The 24,560-nt window shown below is 38.5% G+C and overlaps 1 long non-coding RNA gene across 1 annotated transcript in view; it reads left to right on the forward strand.

Annotated features, from left to right (window-relative positions):
• LOC137144433 (uncharacterized) overlaps positions 1–24,560 on the forward strand; it is a 243,897-nt gene that overhangs the window by 188,703 nt on the left and 30,634 nt on the right. The window lies entirely within an intron of this gene.

The following is a 24,560-nucleotide window of genomic DNA, read 5'->3' on the forward strand; positions in this document are numbered from 1 at the left end:
ATCACTCCATTTGAAGTTAATGGGAGCTTCAGGTGCTCAGCATTGAAAATCAGACCCAAGGTATGTCCTGAAGAGTGTTTAGAAAGGAAGGCATGCACAATCAGTGAACCCTTCACAAAACTTTGGTGGAGGAGATAGGTAAATAACTCTTCCCTCTTCTTTTTTGTCCTTCTTATCTTCTCACCCCTTAGTCTAGCTTGAGTGATAAGAATTGAGCTATAAGTAGAATAGCAAGCTTGTAATATTTCACATCTATGTTCTAGCCAACGATTGGAGCAGCAGGAAAGAAAGGCTAAATGGGGGTTATTAATCATATATTTAATGAGCTTTGCAACGTACACTAAATTGGCTTACCTGACATGAAACCAGCAAACTAAAGAGGGGGCTAGTAAGTTACCCTAAAAAATAACAACCACGTGCCCCAAAGAAAGTATATGAGCCCTTCCTCCCAGGCCTAGCAGCTAACAGGTGAGCCCATTAGGAAAGCAAACCTTTAAAAGGAAGTGTCTGGGGTGGGAGTAGCCCTTATTTCTACCGAGAAACAAATACTTTTGAGAGAACTACCGCCTAGAGGGCCTGAAGCAGAAGTGCATGGTGAGTTTTTTGGATTTGTAGGACTGAGGCTAGAGAGTGTCCCAAGGAGGAACCAAAGGGAGTGTATATGTTTTAGGTTTTCTGGGAGTTGCTAAATAACTCTATTTAGTATCCGCAACTGTGTTGTGCGTGGACTCAGGTGATCCTGCTGGGGCAGTGAGATGAGGGGACATGGGTTAGTGAGGGAGCCCTTTTTATTTCTTTGTGGCCTTTAATGCCGGGGTTCTCCTAGAGCTTTTTTTCTTCTCCTCCCCTCGCCATCACAAGCTGTAGCACTAGTTCAGCATTCTCCCAGAAAGGAGGTGTGTGAGTTGGGGGGGATGAAGAATCAGTAACATAATCCATGTTTAGGGAATGAAAATATTTGCCATGACACTGAGAATAGCTGGATGAATAGTTTGTCACGATTTATTTGCCAAACTTGGTTTCACTTTCTGCTCACAGAACAAACATGAGCAAATTGCAAATTTCTCAAATCAGGTAAGTGTCTTTTCCTGATTGGTTTTCATAACTACAGAATCCTCTCCTAGAGTGATCTGAACAGTCCCTAGCTGGCTATGTGCTATGTAAACTGAGCTGGCTGGCTGTGGTGAGTCCAATAAGTCAGAAAGGCCCAGATCCACAAGGCATTTGGATTTTGTTGGAAGTTAGGAGCCCAAATATTTCTGTGGGTCTGAGATACAGTTTTGTTTCTGTTTCTGTTTCTGGTTGAGGGAGTTCTGTCTCAAATAAATGTGGGTGTTTTTGCTTCATTTTGTGGGAACTCAGTGTCACAGCCATATGTAAGTCCTTTTCCAGAAACATGCATACTATGAAAATTCAATTGATCAGACACCAAAAGGGCTTCTCCTGGCCAAAGCATAGTCCATGAAATATTAATGGAAAACATTTTCAATATCTATCCATTGTAAGCTGAGTTATGCTTGATCACCTAAGTAGTAGTATTAAAAGTGAGAAAATAAATTGCTCTCTCTTAAATCCATGCTTTTTAATGGTCCGTATGTTGTTTTGTTACATTAGCAAGGATTTTATTTATGTGCTACTGTTCAGTCCGTTGCCGCCTTGTCCATTTTATATTAACCTTACAAGTTTTGTAATAAAAGGGGAGAGGAAAAGGCAAGGTAACTCAAAAGGTAAACAAGACCACACCAAATCTCTAATACCCTGTCTCTCTTCCCCCCCATTCCCCATGGGTTTCTCAGATTTTGGCCGAAGTTATGAAGTTAAACAATGCTTCCCATTTCCGAAAGCTTCCACTGGCATTTCTGTTTCATATATCTCTTGGGTTTTAGAATGAAACTTTTTAATTCAGGGGGCTGAACCACAATGTTTATATTCTGGGGGACTGTCTGAATGATTTAGAGTCCATACAAGTATAAGTTCTTGCACACTCTTACAGAAGATCTATACTTGCCTATTTGAAGAGTAGGCAATATAGGCAGCTTTCATACCTGCTGAAGGCAATGAAAATCCTATGAATTACCTATGCACTGTACATGAAAGGACTTGAATAATATTTTTATTGCCCTTCTGTTTTTCATGTTTACATAAGAAGCCTTTGCTGCACAGTAGCTTCTAGAAGATATTGGCTTTCATCCTATGAAACTAACACATGTAATGCATCACTTTTACAAATACACACAATTAAAATATATACACAGTTAGCCAAATGCAAAGCATAATTTATTAAAGTAAACACAGTATCTGCACTTTTTAAATGATTGTGTGACTCTGTTCTACCAAAGGTGACCTGTTTTCTCACTTGTGACTAGCTCACGTTGAAGAATGGAAACAATTGTAATTGTATTCAGATTTCTTCACTTACTATCTTAGTCTCCAAGCTTGATTTTCAAGACCTCTTTATCACCATAAATTCCCAGTCCAAACCATCTTTTTTTTTTTTTTTTAAGATGGGCCATTTGTTCCCACTCGCATGAGCAACTGCTGTAAGGAAAACATATTTCATACTCAGTAGCATCATGCTAGCAAAACACCCCAAATATTGCTCTCGAGCATGCATGTTCGTATCTCTGCTCAAACACAGCACAAAGCAGAGGCAAATATAACCATAGTTTAATGCATATTTACAAGGTATCCCACTCTCTTCTGTGTAATGAGCATCCAATGGGTAGTTTGTATAACTGTTAAAAGAGAATTGGTAGCAATACCAAATGAAACAAACATGCTAAAATATTGTAATCTATTCCACAGGGCACTGTTCTGCCAGAGATCAGTGTTTAGGGATGGTTTTTTCCCTCCCAGAGTATGTTATTTATTCACATGAAAGTCCTGCAGAGAGACTGAGATAGACTTAAAATACCACGTGCGATGAGGCGGGATTGTGTGTCTCATGTGAAGAGACCTGGTGCAGAGGTAATATGGAGCACTGGGGAACCTCTTTGGGCTTTGTACTGTAGCTGTGATCCTGATCATATGCATAAATAAGCCTTTTTCAGAGTGGTTGACTTAATTCAGTCATCTTGATTGATAATTAGAACTGACAAAGAACAGATCAACACAAATCACAAGCACAAAAACATCTGGGACCCAGTTTAATGAGAATACCCCAAATCCTCTTTAGTAGTAATTGCACGGCATGCACAAAATAGGATTCACAGTTGTTTTTGCAAATGACACAATTAACACATCATAAGGTATGAATAATATGTTTATTTTTAAAATGTTAGAGAATTTGTGCAAATGTTGCATTTGTTCAGTGGACTAATTCCCCGGTCTTAGTTTTACAACTTTGGCCATCTATTTTTATGGTAGGCTGGAGGAATGTCAGCTGGGGCTACAAACAAGACCACTATTGACAGGTGCTCACGTGTACAGCTGAATAGTTAAATCCTGAATAACTGCTGTCTGCCTTGTCCTGTGCTGCACAAAAACTGACATTAACAATAGTTGATCAGAACAAATTTCTAAGGGTTTTTAAAGCTTTTCAAAATCTCCCCCTTAGCCTGGAACTTGTTTTTAAAAAATCCCATTAAAAATTTCTGAAAAACAGATATTTATTTGAGGTGTTTGGGTTTTTTTTCTTTCAGGGAAGCCTCAAAACAAAATGAATTGAAACTTTCATTTCAATATGGCTTTGGAAAACATAAAAAAGCAGGTGATTGTTTTCCCATTTCTCTCCCTCCACTTCCCTCCCTTACCCCCTCCCCGCCCCATCTAATAAAATGAATGATGTCCAGGAGTTTTCTTTTCCAGTTTTCCATCCCTCCTGTAACTGTTCAGAATTCCTCCAATTGGGAAAAATGAAACTTTGTAATGCTGCCAGTATATCCTTTTTTTAAACGTTGAGGAAATTTTTGAGATGATGCAGAGTGGTAAAGTTACGCTGCTTCATTTGAACTTTTGCTACAATAACTTTTTCAGGGATGCAGAAGTTTTGAAAGGTCACAGAACAGTATTGGGGGGAGGAGGGCCATGAAGAAAAAAAGCAAAAACTGGGGGGGGGTGAGCCTCAATATCATTCATTTTATTACAGTCAATGGCACAAATAAAAAAGGAGGAGGGAATTCTTTTTTTTCATGGTCTGAAATTAGATGAAATGGCCTTGTTTAAATTGCCACCTTGCCATTTTGTGCCGTTATTTCCTTCTGGAAATTTTGGATTTGCCAAGGTATGTCAATTGACTCACCTCTTGTATTCCTTTGCCTTCTAATGTAGTGCTTGTGCTGGGAGTTGTTGGGGTTCTCATTAGATTTGTTTTTCATAAATGTTCAAACACATCTAAGCATTATTTTTAGAAAGCATTAGAATAGATTTCTGCTCTAAAATGTAGAAAAAACAAAAGTGCTGCTTTTCTGTCCTTTGTTATGATATGAAATCATCACATGGGTACTAAAATGTTGAGAGGCAAAGACTTCATTTTGTCAGTATCGTTAAATACTCAGTAAGCGCCACAAAAACATAAGTCTATGTCTTGCAGACTTAAAACTGCTGGATACTGCAACAAAATCATATATGTGTTGGTTTTATTATTAACTCTAGCTTTGAATTAGAATTCCCTATATTACAGCTTGGAGCTAAACTCTGTTTACAAAATAGTATTTACACTTGACTAATTTTGCAGATCAAACTAATTAAATCAATTAAACTGGTGATTAACCAAATGAAGGCTGATTGCAAAAATTAGTGGGTTTATTTTGAAGGACTGGAAGTAAGCTAATTACTGCAGTGATTACTTGAACCTGGAGTACTCTAAATGTGGTATAAATTGAAACCTCATAGTGAATTAGACTGGGAATTCATTACAGTTTAAAGCACTATTAATAGTATGCAGGCTGCTATTTTCCTATGGGAAAATTTCACTCTGTATTTTGTATACTGATAAACAATCTTAGGCTGTATCCTTTTGAATAATATAGCATTGTGCAGTTTCATACATACATTTTTCCCTTGTAACATGAATCACAATCATGTATCTTACCATTGAAGTATTGCCACTAAAACCATTGATCAGTTTTCTAAATATTCCATGATGGGAAAAGTAGTCCAATCAAGAACAAGTCAAATCATAATAAAACCTAGTTCTTCAAACTTTCATGTGGCTACTATAATTTTCTCTGGGTCCATCCTTTTATTTGTGCTTAATGTCACTGATTAGCAGCTTTGACAAAACCAAGAAATTAAGGGTCTGATTTTCTGTCACCCCGCGCCTTTCTATAGTCATTTATATTAGTGCAAAGTGAATGTAAGCTACTATCATGCTAATTTGGTAGCATTTTATACTCACTTTGCACCAGGTGCAGGGCAATAGAGAATCAGGCCCTAGAAATGGAAATAGATCTACTGGGTTATCTACTGTATTCCCTTGCCAGTGCAGAAATTGCTCCCTGCCGTATACCTTCCAGAATATTTTGTTCCTAGTTGAGTAGCCAGTTAACAATGGAATATTTGTGTCTATGACTAATGAACTACAAATAATAGAGTTCTTTAAAGCACATCATCTTAACAGTGTGGATTGATTTGAGGTGGTACCAAACATTTTATACTAATTTAAAATATCAGATCTTTGGGATTTTACATTGGCTCCAGATAGATCATATGGTATTCATGCTTAAGGATTTGTTCTTAGCTGCTGTTGTAAAATTCTTTATGTTGGTCAAGAGGTAGCATTTCATTTAATTCAAGGTTTGAAAGAAGAGCTTTCAACAAACGGCAGCTTTTCCAACATTCATTAGTCTTACCCAGTAGATATGCTACAGCCGTCTTCTCTTGCAGTATCTCTTTGCATACTTCATTCAGCAAACTAAGGGCCAAATTCTGCTCCCTTTCATACCAGAGTAAATAGTTACTCCCGATATACACCATGTAACAGAGAGCGGAATCTGCCCCTTTCATGCACTGTATCTGTGAAAGACCCTGTGGATTACATACCCTCTAGGATATACGAATGCCACTCCTATTAAACTTCAAATTGAATTGAATCTGAGGGCTGTGTGTGTGGTGTTGTGGAAAAACATATTTGCCCATTAACAAAAGGTCTGATGACCAGCTGTAATTGGGTTCTTGAATTAGATTATTGACCAAACAGCTAAGTAATAAGTTACCTTTATCTATATTACAGAATCAAAGAGGGAAGGGACAGGAAATCAAAGTGGTAAGAACTGATCCTTTAAAAAGATTGTTATCCCTGCAGTTTGACAGATGACCGGCACTTTGTGTACATGAATTAAATGGATTAAGCCCCAAAAGATACAAAAACTTGGAGGAGCAGATGCAGTTGGTGGAGAATTGACAAATGGGTGTTCATGGACTCCTTAGCTAACAAAATTTTACTCTCCAGAGCCACTGATATCAAACAGATAACCTCAATACATAGCTCTAGTTCATTTAAGTGGCACCCAGTTTAACAGTAAACAACCATTTGGGGCTTTTATCTACCTCACTGGAATAAGTTGCTATTTTGTTTACTGATGTGGACCAGACACCACCATGTTAATCCCATAAGTACATAGATCGCTCATAATGTTCCTTCCTGAATATTTTATTGGTTTTAGAGAAGCAGCTAGAAATTTTTAAATTGAAGAAAATTTCTTTTAAGTGCCTGACCTGATTCCCCTCTCCTTCCCTCCTCCCTCCCCAGGTGGTGACTTATAGTTGAAATTAACTTGAGTGAATTAGGGGCGCTCAGCACCTTTACAAGTAAAATGTATTCTTCTTTTTATAATCATTTTTACAGGTCTCTTGTTGTGGACTGAAGCTGTAGTTCAGCTGTGAACATTGCCAGATCTGGCACCGTTCTCAGATTTCAGTTTTAACATGATACTTTTAAATAATTCCTGGTGACTTGTATTAATTCTCACTACTCGTACTAGAACCTGGAGAATTTTTTCATCTGTACATATGAGAGTTTGGAAGAGCCACGTTTTCACTAGTTTCAAACCACATCTGTTTTGCACCCACAAATATGCATATAAGTTTTAATGCCTATAAAACGGTGCATACATCCATATTTATATAAAATAGCTGAGTGCCCAAGCCACCACCAGCATGTAATTGAAAGTGATTCTCACAGTATTTCTAAGATGATCAAAACAAACAAGTACTAGAAATCTCATAAAGTTTCCAGCCCCAGTGAGGGCTGGATTATTCAGTTTAATCATCCAAAAGTTTTGCTATTATCAGTTCCAGGTTTTTTTTATTCATCAATTGCTACTCCCTTGGGTTCTCAATTTACTTCTGCTGCATACATTTTATATTCAATTGGCAAGAGTTTTGAACATCAGTACATATAAAGACAGGAATCTAGAGATGTTAGAATTATGAGTGGAAAATAACAGTAAGATTCAGTTGGGTGAGAAAAGCTAGTTAAAACATGGGGTAAATAATCTGAAACAGGCTTAGTAAGAGGAGAAAATTAAAACAGGAGTGCTGAAAGACTTGGAAGTAATAGTGGACAGCGAACTAGACAGGCATTTGCACAGCAATATTAGTCTGATCGACTGATTGAAGTCAGTGGAAAGGCTCTCATCGACCTCTGTGGACTTGGTGTCAAGCCCTGTGTGAACAAAGCAATCCAATTACAGGTTGCAGTATGTAGAGGCATCCTGTCATGGAACAGGGCAATAAATACCCAATCTCTATGAGGCCGGGTGTGACTATACATGGAGTATTGCATTTAATTCTGGGCACCTGATTAACAGATGCTTTTAAACTAAAGGACAATAAAGGGAAACAAAACTAATCAGCTGGCTATAGGGACTGATTCATGAAAAAAGACAAGCAAGGAGAGAGTTTACTTGAGACTTACAAGTGGTATAGTGAGGAGAAATGGGAAAAATGTAAGAAAAAGAAAAATCATGTTGAGTATCAGGAAAAGCTGTCTTACGGCAAGATCTTTTAGGCTGTGGAATAGTCTCCCAAGAGAATCAGTGGAAGCCCCACATCTTAGCCCATTCAAATCTAGAATGGGCAAAACACCAGCAAATCTAATGCCTGCCCTGGCATGGGGATGGATTACGTGCCCAGGCAGGTATTTCCTTTTCTCCCCTCTGTGACCCTATGCAATGTCCTAGAATACTTATTCATCAAAAGATCTAGCAGAGGAAAGACAGATTCTCATTATGATGAATCACTTTTAAGTGAGGGTATCTCACTAAATAGGGTTTCTGAGAGAGGAAATGGAGAATTTGGAATACATTGAGAATTTAGGGTAACACCTAAGTACATTTTAGGGTACTCCACTCCTCTTAGATGGTGTTTCCATTCCCACATGACATGATGTATGTTCTGCAAAAATATATGTAATGGTCAAGTTTGTCTGTCAGTGTTACATGTGAAGTATAGGGTGATACTTTGCTCAAAATCAGGTATCTTCCCTAAACTACTTTGGAAGCCAACTGTTTTGATCTTTGAATAAAAGAGCCTGTTGTGAGGAAATTTATAATGGGGGTAAGTATAACTGAGAGCCTAGGAACAGTGCTTGTCCTATTCTCAATAATAGCAAAATGTGTAGGCCTCTCAGATTGCAATTTCATTAAAAATTCCTTGTAATAAAATTTCATTTTCCCCCAAATAGACTTGAAAACCCCCCCACAAATTACCAGCAAATGTTTAAATTTAAGTTGAGGGACATGGGACCAAATTCTGCCCTTGATTCCACACATGCATTTATTTGAACCATATTCTGGTCTCTGCTGACTTCACTGGGAGTTACATTGGTGTAACTGAGATATGTTTGCCCTGTAATATTCATCTTGGACCAGACTGTAGGGGCAACAACTGTTCCAGAGATCTAGTATGGTTGTAATCATCTCGGGTGCTTATCATTATTCACTTATATTGTGGTAACACCCAGCAGCCTCACCTAGATTGAGTTAGGCACTGTAGAAATACAGGGTGGAATTTTCAAATGAGATTAGTAACTACGTATTTGGAAAAGTGGGTTGTTGAAGAAAAGCATTCATTAGCAACACTACAAAGAACTGTGAAGTAGTGACAGTAACCATGCAGAGAGTAAAATCGGTTAAGAACAAGGTGTGCGAGCACTTAATAAATCCATCATGTAAAAAATGCATTATTTTCTCAAGGAGATGGCAATATTATTCAAAACGTGCTAAAGTGGGCAGGATATCCCAGGAGTCATTGTGAATTATGAGGTCATCGGGACCTCATTGCAAACTATTTGCAAAACTTAATTGGTGTAATAAATAAAATATGCATGCAAATTAGACTACTTTCCGAATTAGAGGAATCCATTATCCAGCCTGGTTCAGATCCTCATCCAATGCTCATATTAATATATAATTTAAGATATATATATGCACAGTTTATATTGGTTTCAAATGAAGCCTAAGTTTTCTAACTAAAACCACCCAATAACCCATTAAAGATGTTTCTTTTTAGATTCTAAGAATTTACTGGTACTCTAGGTAATGCTGTGGTGACCGTGATCCGAGGTTTATCCCACAAAAGGGATGGTACATTTTACTATTTAGTATAGAAGAAAGCGAGGAAACAAATCACAATATGAATAGATCAGTTGCCCGCTCTCCTGTGTAAAAACAGATTCATGCAGATGCACTGAGACTAAAAAAATATTAATGGATAATGAAAGATGTTTCAAACTGTTATTTATTGAGGCATTTGGTATTCGTCTCAAATTCTAACTATGAAAAGAACATCACTAATGAGTATAGCAGATTTCATCACCCTGGAAATAAAGTAGGGATTAACTAGTCATGTAACTATTTTGCATCGTAAAGAAACATCTGAAAGAATCAGAGTGAAGAATCTCTTAGAGTAAATATAGATAGGCATAGAGAAATAGTTAACACACTCTGTCTAGCATTATTGCTAGACCCAGGAACACTGTCTAATCATCAACCCCCAAATTGAGTATTACATCTGTTTTTTAAAGCAGCTGATTGAATGAATACAAATGTCTTGCTGTTGTCACTTGGGATAGCACTTGATATATCCCATTTTCTAGACTCTAATTATTCCATTTGTAGACATGAATGCCATTTAGATGTAAGCTAATTCAGCATGGTAACTCAATTAGATTTGTACTGACTAGGATTTATGAAACATCAATGGATTCTTGGTGAGACCAATGGGACTGCTGGTTATTTATCCCTAAGTCTTACTGATACTGCCTCTCAGGAGCTCAATTAAACATGCCAGTGATGAAAATATTTTCTAACAGTAGTTTTTCACAATTAGACAAAGATTTTTTTTGTAAGGCATGCCACATGTGTAGCGGGGGCACCATGTAACCTGTAATGCAAAGTTTTTCTTTAAATAGGTGATACAATATCAGTGGATCAGAGAGATTCTCATGCTTGATGTTGGATTTAAAAAAAGGGGGGGAAGAATAAGAACTTAGGATCCTAGAAATGTAGGTCTGGAAGGGACCACGAGAAGTCATCAAGTCCAACCTTCTGTGCTGTAGCAGGACCAAGACCATCCCTGACATGTTTGTCCAACCTGTATTTAAAAATGTCCAGTGATGGGGATTCTATGTCCTCCCTTGGAAATCTATTCCAGTGCTTAACAATCCTTAGAGTTAGAGAATTTTTCCTCATATCTAACCTAAATCACCCTTGCTGCATATTAAGCCCATTACTACTTGTCCTACCTTTAGTGCACATGGAGAACAATTGATCACTGTCCTCTTTGTAACAGCCCTTAACATATTTGAAGACTGTTATCAGGTCCCTCCTCAGTCTTCTGCTTTCCAGACTAAACAAGCCCAGTTTTGCTAATCTCATAGGGTCATGTTTTTTAAACCTTTTTTCATTTTTGTTGCTCTCCTCTGGACTCTCTCTAATTTGTCCACATCTTTCCTGAAATGGCCTCCAGAATTGGACACAGTGCTCCAACTTAGGCCTCATCAATGCTGAGTAGAGTAGAACAATTTCTTCCTGCGTCTTACATACAACATTTCTGTTAATACACCCCGGAATACTAGCCTTTTTCACAACTGTATCACACTGTTGACTCATACTCAGTCTGTGATCCACTGTGACCCTGAAATCCTTTTCAGCAGTACTACCACCTACCCAGTTATTCCCCATTCTGTGGGGGTACATAAGATTTTTTTCCTTCCTAAGTGAAATATTTTTCACTTGTCTTTATTGAATTTCCTCTTATTGAATTCAGACCCAATTTGTCAAGATTGTTTTGAATTTTAATCCTGTCTTCCAAAGTACTTGAAACCCCTCCCAGCTTGGTGTCATCTGCAGATTTGATGAACATAGTCTCCACTCCATTATCCAAGTCCTTAATAAAAATACTGAATAGTAACATATGTAAAAAAGGAAGATAGTTCTGTTTTACAAATGAGAATTCAAAATAACGTGAGGCTCCTGCTGAAATTACCATGACCAAACTGATATCAGTAAATATGCTAGATGCTAAGGCTTGCCATCCTGCAAGTTGTTCCATGTGGGCAGATTTCTGCACGTGGGCAGATTTCTGCACATATGCAGAGCTACATTGAAACCAATGGGTTTCCATGTGGATGCAAGGGCCTGTCTGTTTACAATAGATGGACCTTGGTGTGAGTGCATTTTGGTGGTGTTTGTTGTATAGAGCTGGGCAAATAGCACTAAGAAATCTCTTCTGATATTCACCTTTTCAGCCAAAAAATTGGCTTGACTGCATCTAAATTCCTTTTTCTGCGAATGTTCTAGCAAATTAGTTCAATGGTCACCAAAATTGCAAATTGTAAGCAAATACAACAGAATATGCAAATAAAATTAATTTGCTTTCGTAATCACGTATATTTCTGATTTTAATAGTAACACTTGTTTGATCTGAGAACAAAATCTTACCCCATAATAAACACATCCAGTGAAAACAGATCAGATTTCTCATGTTGGATTATTAAATACTTGCAGTGAACTACTCACAAATTAGCTACAGAGCTGACAGAAATTATATAGCAAATTTCAAATAGAGCAATTCAGAAACAGACAATTCAATTCATTCTTTTTAGTTACCAGTTATGCAACTAGCTGTATTAAATATGCAAAATCACCTGCAGTCACTGACTCCTTAGCTTGGTTATGCCAACAAACCGTTCTCATCCTTTGATATAGAATTAGAAAGCTGCACTATCCAACAAATACAGGGTAACTTGTATCCCATACTGTATTGTGGTAAACACAAAGGAAGATTTGTGAAATCCATGTAGCAATGATCCATCATTCCTTACTCAATATTAATGGATATCAATACTAACAAAGCTACAAAATGCTCCTAACTTTGCAATCCAGGATGCATTGTTAGTATGGCTGGTTGAACATTTTCTGTTAACCCAGTTTCCCATGAAAATTTTTTTTTTCACAAAGTGAAAAGTCTCACGAAGTGTCTGCTTTCTTTGACTATTTTCAGATATTGTCATTGGAAAACCAAAACTGTAAAAAATTTTGGTTGACAAATTTTTTTTCAGCGTTTTGGTTGATTTTTGCCAGAGGTTTGAATTTTTCAGCTTTCAATAAAAAGTTGAAAATGTCAGTCAGAGGGAAAGAACATTTTCCATTAGCCTCTCTATTAATTTGTTTACTGATTTTTTTTTTTACCTTGTTTTTCAAGAGGAAATTATTCCAATAGTTATATTTCTGTGATTTCTCTGCCCTGTTAACGAAAATCGGTGTGGCTACTCATGTAGATTGCTAGAATTGGTTAGAGGTGATCTGAATATGGGGAAAACGTTTTTTTTTCTTGGTAAAATTTGCTGATTAGCTCAGGGATTATTATTCCTTCCTCGTTACAGTACCTTGTGGAAACCAGAGAATCCCTGTTGCTTATATAGTATGATGACTCTTCTGATGAGAAAACAACCGTGGTGGGCAATAGGCAGAAGTGTGGTGGTGGGAACCTTCCATCTCCTAGGGCGTGGAGCAGCTACTATGATGATCTGTGGCAGCTGCCATGATGCTCTGGAGTAGGTTTTGGGCCCCTTATGTTGCCCCCTCATCAATGGGGTGAGAATGGGGGAATCCATGCAGAAGTGACTCCCTCAGCTCTCTACAATGTGCAGGATGTTGTATCCCTTATATGCAACACCCATATTTGTTTCCCATTACAAAGGAGAAACAGTGGCTTTGCTGAAAAAGGGCTTTCCCAGGGGAGGGGACCTGGATTTGCTCCTATACGAGTAACCAAAAATCCTATTCTGCTATTACCTAACAGAGAGGAAAAAGCAACGTTTACCTGGAAAACAAGAACAATATAACACCTACATCTGTGATCTTTGGGCTACAGCCTGTACAGTTCTCCAGCCCTCTAATGCCCCCTTTCATTGCAAGTGGGCTGGGTGAAAATTCTGCATGTGTCCCAGCAGCAATTTAATTGGTATTAGCACTTTTCATTGTCTTCATTCATAAAAGCAGACCTTGGCTGGATGCTGGGCAAGAGGGCGCCGGCCCTCAGGGCAAGCTTCTGCAATGGCGTGGAGCACCAGAGTTGCAGCTTTGCGTTTTCTCTGCCGTGGTGTTGCCTGCCTGTTAGAACAGGCAGTTTGCAGAGTTGTTGCAGCCCTGCTGGTCCCAGGATATGAAACCCGAGGTGGAGGAGGTAATATATTTTAATGGACCAAGCTCTCTTTGTGAGAGAGACAAGTGTTCAGTTACCTTTTTCAGGCCTGAAGAAGAGCTCTATGATGAAAGCGTGTTTCTTCCACCTACAGAAGTTGGTCCAATAACAGATATTGCCTCCCCCACCTTGTCTCTCTCAGAACAGGGAGATTACTTAGAGCTGTTGCTCACATTACCCAGAGATGTTGCTGCAATCCAGCAGTCACCAGACATCTGTACATTCTCTTGTTCTTGGCAGTGGTTCTCCAAGCCATTCGCTAGGTGATGTGGAGAAGCGGGGGTGTCAGAGCTATGTCGGAAGTTCAGTCCGATGTGCATGACATTTAGCAACAAACCCAGTTCACTTCTGAATTAGATTGCCATTTGAACCAGGACCTGCAGAGATTACTAAGCTAATGTATTGTTTACCTAAGGTGATCCAATGCTACTCCACTGAGACTTCAGAACTGCTCTAGGTGACTCCGGTCTGTTTTGTTTAGCCACTCTTTCCACAATTCTCTCACACACCTCCTTCAATACATTCTGTTAGGTGGTTGTGTGATGGGGAGCCTATTGGAGATTTGTCTGTGCGCAGCTGGGGTTAGAAATGCACCTGCTTATAGCTCCCTGCCAGTAACTTCTCCATAAATTGGGAAGTTGTTTATACTTCAAGGTGTGTGTTTTGTTTCGGGGTTTTTTTGTTTTAACGGAGAGAAGACTTGTCCAGGCTTTCCAACAGAGAATGAAGTTCTGAAATGTTACTAGACATGGAGTTAACACACACACACACACACAAATTTATCAGTGCTGATTTGTTACTGAGTTTCCGAACATGACACCTATGTTTACAAAGTCGGTATTCTGAATTTGAACACTCACAGTTCCCACTCAAATGTCCTTTGTATTTGGTAATTTGAACAATCAACATTCCAACATCTTTCAAAGGAGGTGTATGTGTCTTGAATACTGGAAAGTTATGATCCGTTCACATTGAGGTTCCAGTGGATTACTGAAGTCTGACACACCTAAGTAAAAAGGGGAAAAGCTCTGTTGCTGGTGTATATTGTAGTTCTCATCTTTGATCTACACCCGTAAGGGACACCAGTCCCAATACAGCTGTTAAGAGCAGGTGACATGTTCTATTGTTAATTGGTACTAGCGAACTACTGCTGGCATAGAAGCCAGGGAAGAGGTGATGCACCATGGACATGGTGTGGCCCTTCTAAACTTGGGGTCATGTCATGTCATCCCTCCCTGGGAAAGGGTGGCAGCATCTGGGAGTCGTGCAGCTTGGATGAAGTTAATATGCGTTCTTTGAACTTCCAAATGCCCACAGAGAGAGGGGTTGATGTTTTGGTGTTTCTAGGCCAGTATAGTCTTAATCCACTAAATACATGCTCTACAGGATGCAGCCTGTGAAATGCAAGACTGACCAAAATACTGGTTCTTTGGAGAAAAAAGGCTCATGCACACAAAGGGAAACTGCTTTGCATTGGAACTCATTGAGATTGCCTGTATGGTCTTATGTCATTAGGCTTTGTAGTATGTTGCTTTTAGGCTACAGATGGTAAATAGTTATGAGAAAAACTGTTTGGATAATTGTGAATATTGTTAAAAACCAAACCCAGGCATGCTCAGGTTCAGAAATGTTTGAGTTTGCCTTCTACTTAAAAAAACCTGTGAAACTAAAAAGAAAATTAAATTAAGAGAAGATTTCTATGTTGAATGCACCCACCTTCCACTGACTAATGGAGGAAAATCAATACACAGAGCTATGCTTAACTTTTATTTTTCATTTTAGTTTTGCAGTTCACTTCTTACATTTTTATATTATACAAATTAGACACTGATTAATCAATGTGTCCCACTAACGGCCCTCCAGACTTCACAAAATTTATGGGAAAAACTGGGCAGCATGCCAGACTTACTGTTCTGAGGTTGAATGACTAATTTATTGAAGGGATTGACCGAGTAGGAGATGGAGGAGAGGGAGGAAGAGTATTGAGGCACGGGAACATAAGTGGAGCCAGCAATTAGGGATGTGTTTGACCACAAAACTATGGAACAACATGAACTAAAAGACTGTCCAATTTTCCAGAATATTTTATGTGAATGCATTGGATTCCAAACTATGCATCTCTTTAATTCTCTACTTTGGATATATAACTAGAGGTGTTGAGGATCTGATGTGTAATATCTATGCATTTAAGGAGCTGTCAAAAATTAGGCGCTTTTGGAAAAGTTTATTAGGAATTAACTTCAATATTAGGGCCTTTTGTTCCCCCAGAATTATTATATCTTCACTAACTCGAAGCTTTTCACTTATTGACTCACCAGAATGAGGCTCATAGGAAACAGGATTGTTAGCAAAATATCCATTGCTATAACCTTGGGAGTCATCTATACCTGCCAAAGTAGAAAACTTGTACAGTGGGTTAATTGACATTGTAGCTCTATAAAAAGGAAGAACTCTCCAAGTTTTGTCATTTTAATTTTTATGTGCAGAACCATTTGATACCTGACTGTGGAATGGGGATGCATAAAGGGAGCTCTATTGCTAAAACAATTATAGATGGATGCCACTGTTACATGAAGATGATTCTGTGATGCTGTGATGGTGTAGAGAGTATCTGTCATTTCCTATGACTTCTTTGTCTGTTCAATTCTTTTTTCTCTGAGCTTCACAGGATAAAGCAGTGAACAAATGTAATGCGTTATGGTGCAGTGAATATGATTTCATAATGTACTTAGTATGTTTTTATTTCATTGTCATTGGTTTTTGTTCTTCATACAATGAAACCATTTGATCAAATATTGTCTTTACATAGAGAACTACTGGTTCTGCAGTGCATGGTCCAACCAGTGACCACAATAGTTCACCATCCAGCATCTACCGAAGTCATTGGGAATGTTGCCACTGGAGTTAGTGGTGCAGGGTCAAGACTTGCATGAATAAGAATTGCAAGGTTTTAAAAAAAACCACTTCAAATCCTTTTCCTGGTAAGATCTACACTGTAACAATATTGTTACTAATTTGATTACAGGATTGGCAGATTTTCCTACCTTTACCTCTTTTAAGTGTCCAGACATCCTCCTGTTCAGCTTTGATCTTTCCTTAGTTGCTTTAGATTAAAAGGGCCTAAGATGCAGGTGGCACTTCTTACTTTGTAAAATAATGAGTAGCAAATTTGCAGTCTGCTCTATCTTCAGTGTATATGTGTCTATCATAAACATTAATTATTAGTCAAACTAGATGAGCACCCTAGTGCTAACAGGTATCTAAGTTATTTCTCAAAGGTTTGGTGCATCACTGCCTTTTAATAAGCAAAAAACAAACAAACAAAAAAAAAAACTGTTTCCTTATGGATACCATCTTGTTCTGCATGAAAAATATGGCATTATCCTCTTTATTAGAGCTGTTCATAAGCAAAGTTTTCCCACTGGAAATGCCCTTTTGTTGAAATTAAAACTTTCCATGGGAACATGACTGTCAATGAAATTTCATTTAGGAAAAATCAAAACAGTGTTTTGACCATATTGGAATGGAATATTTCAATTTTTCATTTAGATATAACTGCTCATTTTGATATTATAAGGCCATCTAAACGAAATATCAATCAAAAGATTTTGATTTTTATCTAAACATTTAGATTTTATTGAAATGAAGCACTTCAATTGACCTGAAACTAAAGTTTTCCAAAAATTTCATTTTGCTGGAAATGTCAAAATGTTTCATTTCAATTAGGAATGAAAACAGATTTTAAAATTGTGGCATTTACAATAAAATGGAAATTTTGATTTCCACACAGCTCCATTCTCTGAGAACAAATCACATCCTGTTTGAACCATCTTGAAGTGCAGATTTCTGATTCTCTCAGCTGGGCCTAATTGTATTTGCTATTGTATTTTGCATACTAGTGCTAAGCAAATGAGTTTAGTTCACTTCACATTGTTTGTTTTTTTACCATAGTAGACCAAAGTAATTTATGAAATATATGCTTTATTATCTGGCTCAGGGATTGATAATTGGAATATAGAACCTTTCCTTTTCAGGTTCAAATCCATCCCCAGGTAGTCTACCAAAATGTGTTGTTACATGATGAAGTACGTACAATGAGTTGGTGAATCACATAAATACCATCTCATTTGACGCTTTTGTTGGCAAATTCAATAGAGAGGCCCAAGGCTCAATGGATATAGAAACTGAACTACAGGACTTGCCATGAGAGAATCATTAATGGACTTCAGGCACATTGATGCATTTTTTATCTGTTCAGAGACCTTGACAGAGGACTTGGTCTCCAGGGCTGCCAAACCGGTTCACCTTGGTCAGGCAGTCAACAATAAATGAATCCTGCCCATAATTATACCACATGGAGTCCCACTGAAGCTGGTGGCATTACACGAGGAATAGTTCAGGGCTAAATCTGACATGTATATGTCTTATCCTAAAGCAGGCAATACTTTCCTTGACTTCACTGGAAGCTTTCTTAGAGTGATGACTGCAGGACTGAGCCCTCATGGCTCGGTAAAGTCTATGCATGTCCAAATCTCCATAGGCCACAGGATTTTTGAGGATAAGAGAATGTAGGCTCAAGTCCTGCTTTTGGAAGTTAACACACAGAGCAGCTTCTTTCTATGTATTTATTTTAAGAGTAGTATAAGGTGATTGGTTTGCTTCAGGAAAGACATCCAACAGGGAGAGCTGTACCTCTACCAGCTCAGCCAAATATAAGTATTGGGCCACATGTTCAGAAAAAGGGGAAACAGCTGAAGTGCCAAAGCAGTGTCAGGTTCCCTGTGACCAAGTGCAGGGAGTCAACGGGTGAGCCTGCATGCCAGCCTCTCAGACACCAATTAGTTCCCCTGCCGAAAGCGGATTGAAGTAGTTAGAAAATGAGGCTGGAGGGCGGTGTGAGATAAAGAGCCAATTAGCTCGTCAGGCCAGAAGGATGAAGAGAGACCGAAAGAAAGTGAGAGAGGAACAGGCCTAGCTGAACCAAGTCTCACAGGGTATGGCTACACAGGGATAAAGTGGCACATCTGTGGCTGGCCTGGGTTCAGCTGACTCAGGTTCATGAGGCTTTGGCTGCGGGGCTAAAAAGGAGCCTGAGCCCAAATGTCCACACAGTCATCTTTAGTCCCGCAGCCCAAGTCAGCTGACCAGGGCCAGGCATGAGTTTTTATTCCTGCATAGACATACCCACGGAAACCTCAGGAAATGGAGACCTCCACACTTCTCAGGCCCTGAGGAGAAGGCTGAAAGCACAGAAGATATTGTAAATAGATTGTTGCCTGGGGACGGTAGCAGGGTTGGTGGAAGGAACTCTAAACAATGGCACTGTGAATGCACAACCAGTGGAGTCCGATCCACTTTCTGTGGGGTGAAAAGGCAGGAGCAGAGCATACCCTGTTACACCTCAAATCCAGTCACAGCCTAGCCTCTCTCTTCACTCAGTAATGTGCGACTTCCAAAGCCTAACTGGGGCCATTTATGTACTGCTATTAAGCACCAACAATTTATTTTTCGTTAAAGGAAAAAATAAATTTATAGAAACTATTAATTCAACAGTAAGTTTGTAGCGATAACTCTTGCATATTTTGACTTTACATTTCTCAGAGTACGGTTAATTTAGCCACATTGCTCCTTCTGTCTGTGTGATACTGTACATTAAACATACACAACACTATACTAAGTTATAAAAAGTTACAGTGTATAAACAATGCCTTATGGATCTTACCTCTTTCATTTCACTGCATTTTATATTTTAACCTGGCAACTTTTTAATGCATGATTTTTTTCCCCCCACTTACAACAACATAGAAACATATACACTTGTGGGTGTGCATACATTTAACAGCAAAATTTAGCAGCTGTTAACTGTACATGGCAACACTAATTTGAGAGGAAATGAAGGGCCAGATTCACCCATGTGTTGTGTTAAAAAAAATGCCACGAAAAAGACATAATCAGAGTAAATTTGGAATGATTTTCCTCAGATGGTCATAACTTGTAGCTTCTTGATTCATCAGCTGTGTAAAGAGTCGTGTGGGAAGACCAAATATAACTTTCAGGTGTTGTCATGAGCCTGGGCAGCTTAAAATGAGTAAATCATCACCACAGCTTGGAACAGCTGAGAAGCTGATGTAACCATTCAGAGCCTTTTTCATAAGTCTGTTTTGGAGTTTCATTCAACAGATGGCATCTCCAATGGCACAGAGTCTTTCAAAACTACACTGGCACACACACTTTATTTCCAGCTCTAAGGGAAGCGTAACTGTTAATGAGTCACCAACACCGCTTCTCATAATACTGTGTTTTTTCCATCAAATTTTTCCATCCAAATACTGACCAGGCCAAGCCATTTGTAGTTTGTGAGAGCTATACAAAATCACAGTCTTGTGTGACATGGCTACAGCATCTTCCTATGTGTACACATAACTCTTAGTGACGCCAACACTGTGGCGTGGTTGAACACAGCAGCATTCCCTATCGAGTGTCCGTGTTCCATTAGAACACTGGCACTTCGATGAGATATTTTAGAATAGGCATTAGATCGTTGGCAGTGAAACAGGGACGTTCCTGAGGTACATTTCCCCCCTACGAACCCCATACTGTACATTGGGCAGAAGAGGTGAACTAATTAAAAGATGTCACTGCTGGAAGTTGAAAGGAGAGAGGAAAGCAAAATGATGAGCTCTTCCCTGCTGAATGCAGTTACATTGACTTCATTACGGCATTGGAGTTTCTTCGGTTGCTATTATCCCAGCAAGCCAGGCTGTGTCACAACACTCGGGCTGTTTCAAGTGATTGTTGCGCCAATGAGGTGTTTCATGCCTGGAATTATTTCTTTGATGGAAGAAATTGAGAGCAGGACAAGGAACAGATGGCTCATAACAACATCTTAATTCTGGAGAGCCAAAGTAGTGTTTCATTATGGAGTAGTATTTTGAAATTGCCTTCAGGTGTTAGTTTAAGAGAGTAGAGAAAAAAGAAAAGTTAAAAAGATTTTTAAGATTTAGTAAAAGGATAGAGTGGTACAAATCAGATCCAGTAATAATGCCCTACAAACCTGTCAGATTGTAGTAAAGTCACAAGAGTTAGCTAAAGGGGAACATTGCACCATGTATGGTGATGGACTTGTTTCACTTTGATGAATCAACTGGTTTGAATTATTAGAAAAATGAAATGTTCACCCTGGTTCAGAATTTCCAAATGCCCCTTCAGGATAAAAGGACATGCATTATCTCTTTTTAATAATTTGAGACTCAGTTTTATGCTATGCAAAATGTTCTCTCTTTAAAGCACTACCATATTTGTTAAAATAAATTCATGGTGCAGCTCAGTTTAGCGATAAACATAGTTCATTTAAATAAATTTTCTTCTTGATAAACTTTCCCCTGAACACTGAGCTTCTCTTAATAAACATGTAATCCTAAAGGTTTATTATGCCACTTTCAAGAGGAGAATTCTTGGCTGCTATGAATGTCAACATAAATTAGGATTAATCAGGGTAATTCCTCTGTGAATTTACAGTGTTTGTGTACTAGATTTTTATAGGAAAATACCTGCCTTTCAAAGTCCTGCATTGTGTAGAAAAATCACTTCCTGACATTTTCCTGTCTCTGAAAGTTGTCTTTGGGATGCTGTTATTTTTTTAAATATGGAATCTAAATTATGTAAAAGACAAAGATCCATACACAAACACTTTAAATCTGTTTGTACACATTTGAAGAAAAGCTCTCATACGTTTCTTAAAAACACACAAATTAATATTGCTTACTTTTCAGCAGGAGTAAATTAGGGTCTCAGAGACCTCCTTGGAATAGTCTGGAGTTAAATAATATTGCATGTTTTTCATTTTACTATGATGAATGCAAAGCTATTAAATAACCTTTTAAAGAGTTGGTGTAATTATCTGTAAACAGTAATGTTACAAAAAAAGGTCAAGTTGTCCTGCCATTAGATGTTTATGGATATAAACTGGATTTATGTTTCCATAAAATAAGCATCGACTAACTAGATTAATTCTGCACAAACTAAACCAACTGTAGTAATATTTAGACACAATAAAATGATACCAATTAAAACAATTTTATTTTTTGTGTCATATTGATTAATCGTGCACTAAAATTAACCGGAGACCTTAAAATCAGAATGGTTGCAGGAAAGCATCCACATCTCAGCATTATTACCAACAAGAAGAGCAGTTAAGGGAAACAGCCCTGCAATAGTATGAATATTTAATTAATAATTAGTCATGTAATTTCTCCTCAGGAATTATTATCCCTCAAACTGGTTTGTGAATTTAATTATTAGCAGCCTTTTTGTTTCCATGTCCCCTCATTACTGTCAGGATTGATGTAACATAAACTTCATTAAAAATTAAAGCAAGAGTCTTAATTACAAGGCTACCCTGACTGAAGTCAGAATTAGCCAAGTCAGTGATGTGCAAATGAGTGCATTATTTAAGAAACATGCTGGAAGTAGTTATGCTAATGTGGAAGGTTCACAGTAGCAGACCTTTTCACTTGCAGTTGCATATTCATTAAATGCACTATGCAAATTTAATGTAGCAGCCTTAGTAATGCGTTGTTAATTTATTCAGATTTATTGAGTACGACTTATAAAAAAAATACAAATTTAATTACTCTATCTAGTAGGATGATATTAGGAAAGATAGCAGAGGTTTAAAATGTGTTGATCTGGATTACTGCAGTTTGATGGAGGATGTGGTATCAAAGGACACAATTTTGATAACTGGGCTTGAAAGAATATTTGATTTACTTATGGAATGATCTAAGAAATCACTAAAATTGCACATGCTACTTCCCAATAGGAGAGTTAAAAAAAAGTCTCAGTTGTATTAACTTAAGAGCTAAAGCAGTGCTGAGTCCACAGTCTAATGGATGTAATGATCCTACTGAGACCAGTAAAGGTTATGTATGGAGATCTATGGGAAGCAAACTGTCTTTGTGGAAAGTTCATTGGTAGTTACATGTTCCTCTACGATGTCACTGATTATCAAGTTTAACAACAGGAATCCTATCTCTGTTCTCCAACTGTAACATCACCAGCAGAACAAGACAATTTATTAGTACTGGTTGATGTGAAGTTTAAGGGTTTATTTTTTTTCCTTTGCAGTTTGCATATAAAACAACAAACACTGTAAATTTACCATTATGGAGGTTTTTTAAGTGCCATATTTTTCCCAGGAAGCCTGCATGTGGGAAGGAAAATGGTATAATTGGACCAAAATATATACTGGAAACTTGGAAATCTTCAATCTCAAAATCACAGTGCTAGAGAGAGACTCATGCCAGTGAGTGTAACCTGCTGGGTGGCATGAGATGTAGAAAAGTTGGGTTAGAACAATCTATTTCCACGCTTTATTGCTTTTCCCCCTTTATTATAGTTACATTCTCTGGTGTCTGTAGAGATGCGTATCTGTAAGAGAATTATCACTGTAAACATTCAGCTGATCAGTCTGTCATGAAGTGAACCTGACCAAGATTTCTTGTTAGAAGATCAATAAAAGTTTTGAAGGGACAAACTGAACCTCTCACGCCCATTGGTGAGCTGTGATTCACATGAGTTGTCCCAGTGACTCCAGTGGGGCTGCTTGTATAGCTACTCACCAGTGTGTGAGAGAGGGGTTCACAGTCTGGCCCCGAATGAATATCGAAATGCTACCCTTGTGTTCTCTAATTTGTGTAAATTGGACTTTTTGTGACCTTTGCACATATGTTGTCTGCAGTATCGTGCCATTGAAAATTGTAGGCATCTACCTGATGATAGTTTGTTGGTGTGTTGTGGGGTGTGCACTTAGAATTAACTATTGAATAGAAGGCCTAGTCCCGCAAGGTACTGAAGCCTCCACTCCCATTCTATTCAGGTTATTTGACTGCACTCATCACCATAGTAACTGAGTGCCTTCCAGTGGTGCACTGAGCCCTTGACTTTGCTTTCTAGGACCAGGCCTATACTCCGTAAAATCAAGGGGTAAAAAGGAAAACATGCAAGGTTGATAGTTACCTTTGAGTAAGTGCTCCTTTTGTTGGCTACAACCCTTAGGAATTTATGTGAAGCCCAGGTGGGTTCCGTGGTAGAACTCGGACTAAGAATTTAAAACAAAATCAAGGATTTGATTTTTTCCAAAGCTCTAAGCGCACCCAACTGCAGCTGAAGTCAGAGGGAGCTGCAAGAACTCAGTACCTCTGCCAGAAAGAAGATTTTCTCTCCTGGTAGGGTACAGCTGCCTCAGTAACACCAGTTCTTCTTTCTATTGCTCTGCTGTCTCTGTTGCCCCGTGTGGTAAGTCATTTCTGACCTCTTGCTTCACTGGTTGAAGCTGAGCAGGCCTTTCTGAAGTCACATGGCTTTTCTTATTCAAAAACTCTCCACTACTTCTTCCTGGGCCAAATGCTGAAGTTAAAAGTTTTGCTAAATTACCGTTGATTTCAGAGGATGAGGATTTGGACCCCTGTCTTTAAACAAACCTTCAATTTAACAGATAGTAAACTTTCCAACAGGGCAAAGTTTTACCCTCCTGGCGTACACAAAACAGTCCGGAGCTCCTTAATCCAGACGTACTCTGCATCAGTGGTGTGATGACAGAATCCAGAGACGAGCCTTTTTAAACAGTAGCCATTTAGCTGCTACATGGTGTCATGGGTGCAGGACTAGCTGCATCTCTCTGACCTCTTTCAGCACATGCCCCTCAGGTAGGAGGTCTCAGGTCTTTACCTCTCTGCGGTGGAATCCCACAATTCTCCCACTCTTAGACAGGGTCCTGGGCTGTCATATCCTGTAGATCAGCCATGCTTACCCCAACAAGTCTGACTGGGTTCAGGTACCTGTACTTCATCCCAAACCACAAGCTCCATAAGGGAAGAATACAATGACCTGAACTATCCTTCTTAAAGCAA

Source organism: Emydura macquarii, unplaced genomic scaffold (assembly GCF_026122565.2).
Source record: "Emydura macquarii macquarii isolate MOO-44397 ecotype Brisbane River unplaced genomic scaffold, CSIRO-AGI_Emac_v2 contig_3451, whole genome shotgun sequence".
In the NCBI taxonomy this organism is placed as follows: domain Eukaryota; kingdom Metazoa; phylum Chordata; order Testudines; family Chelidae; genus Emydura; species Emydura macquarii.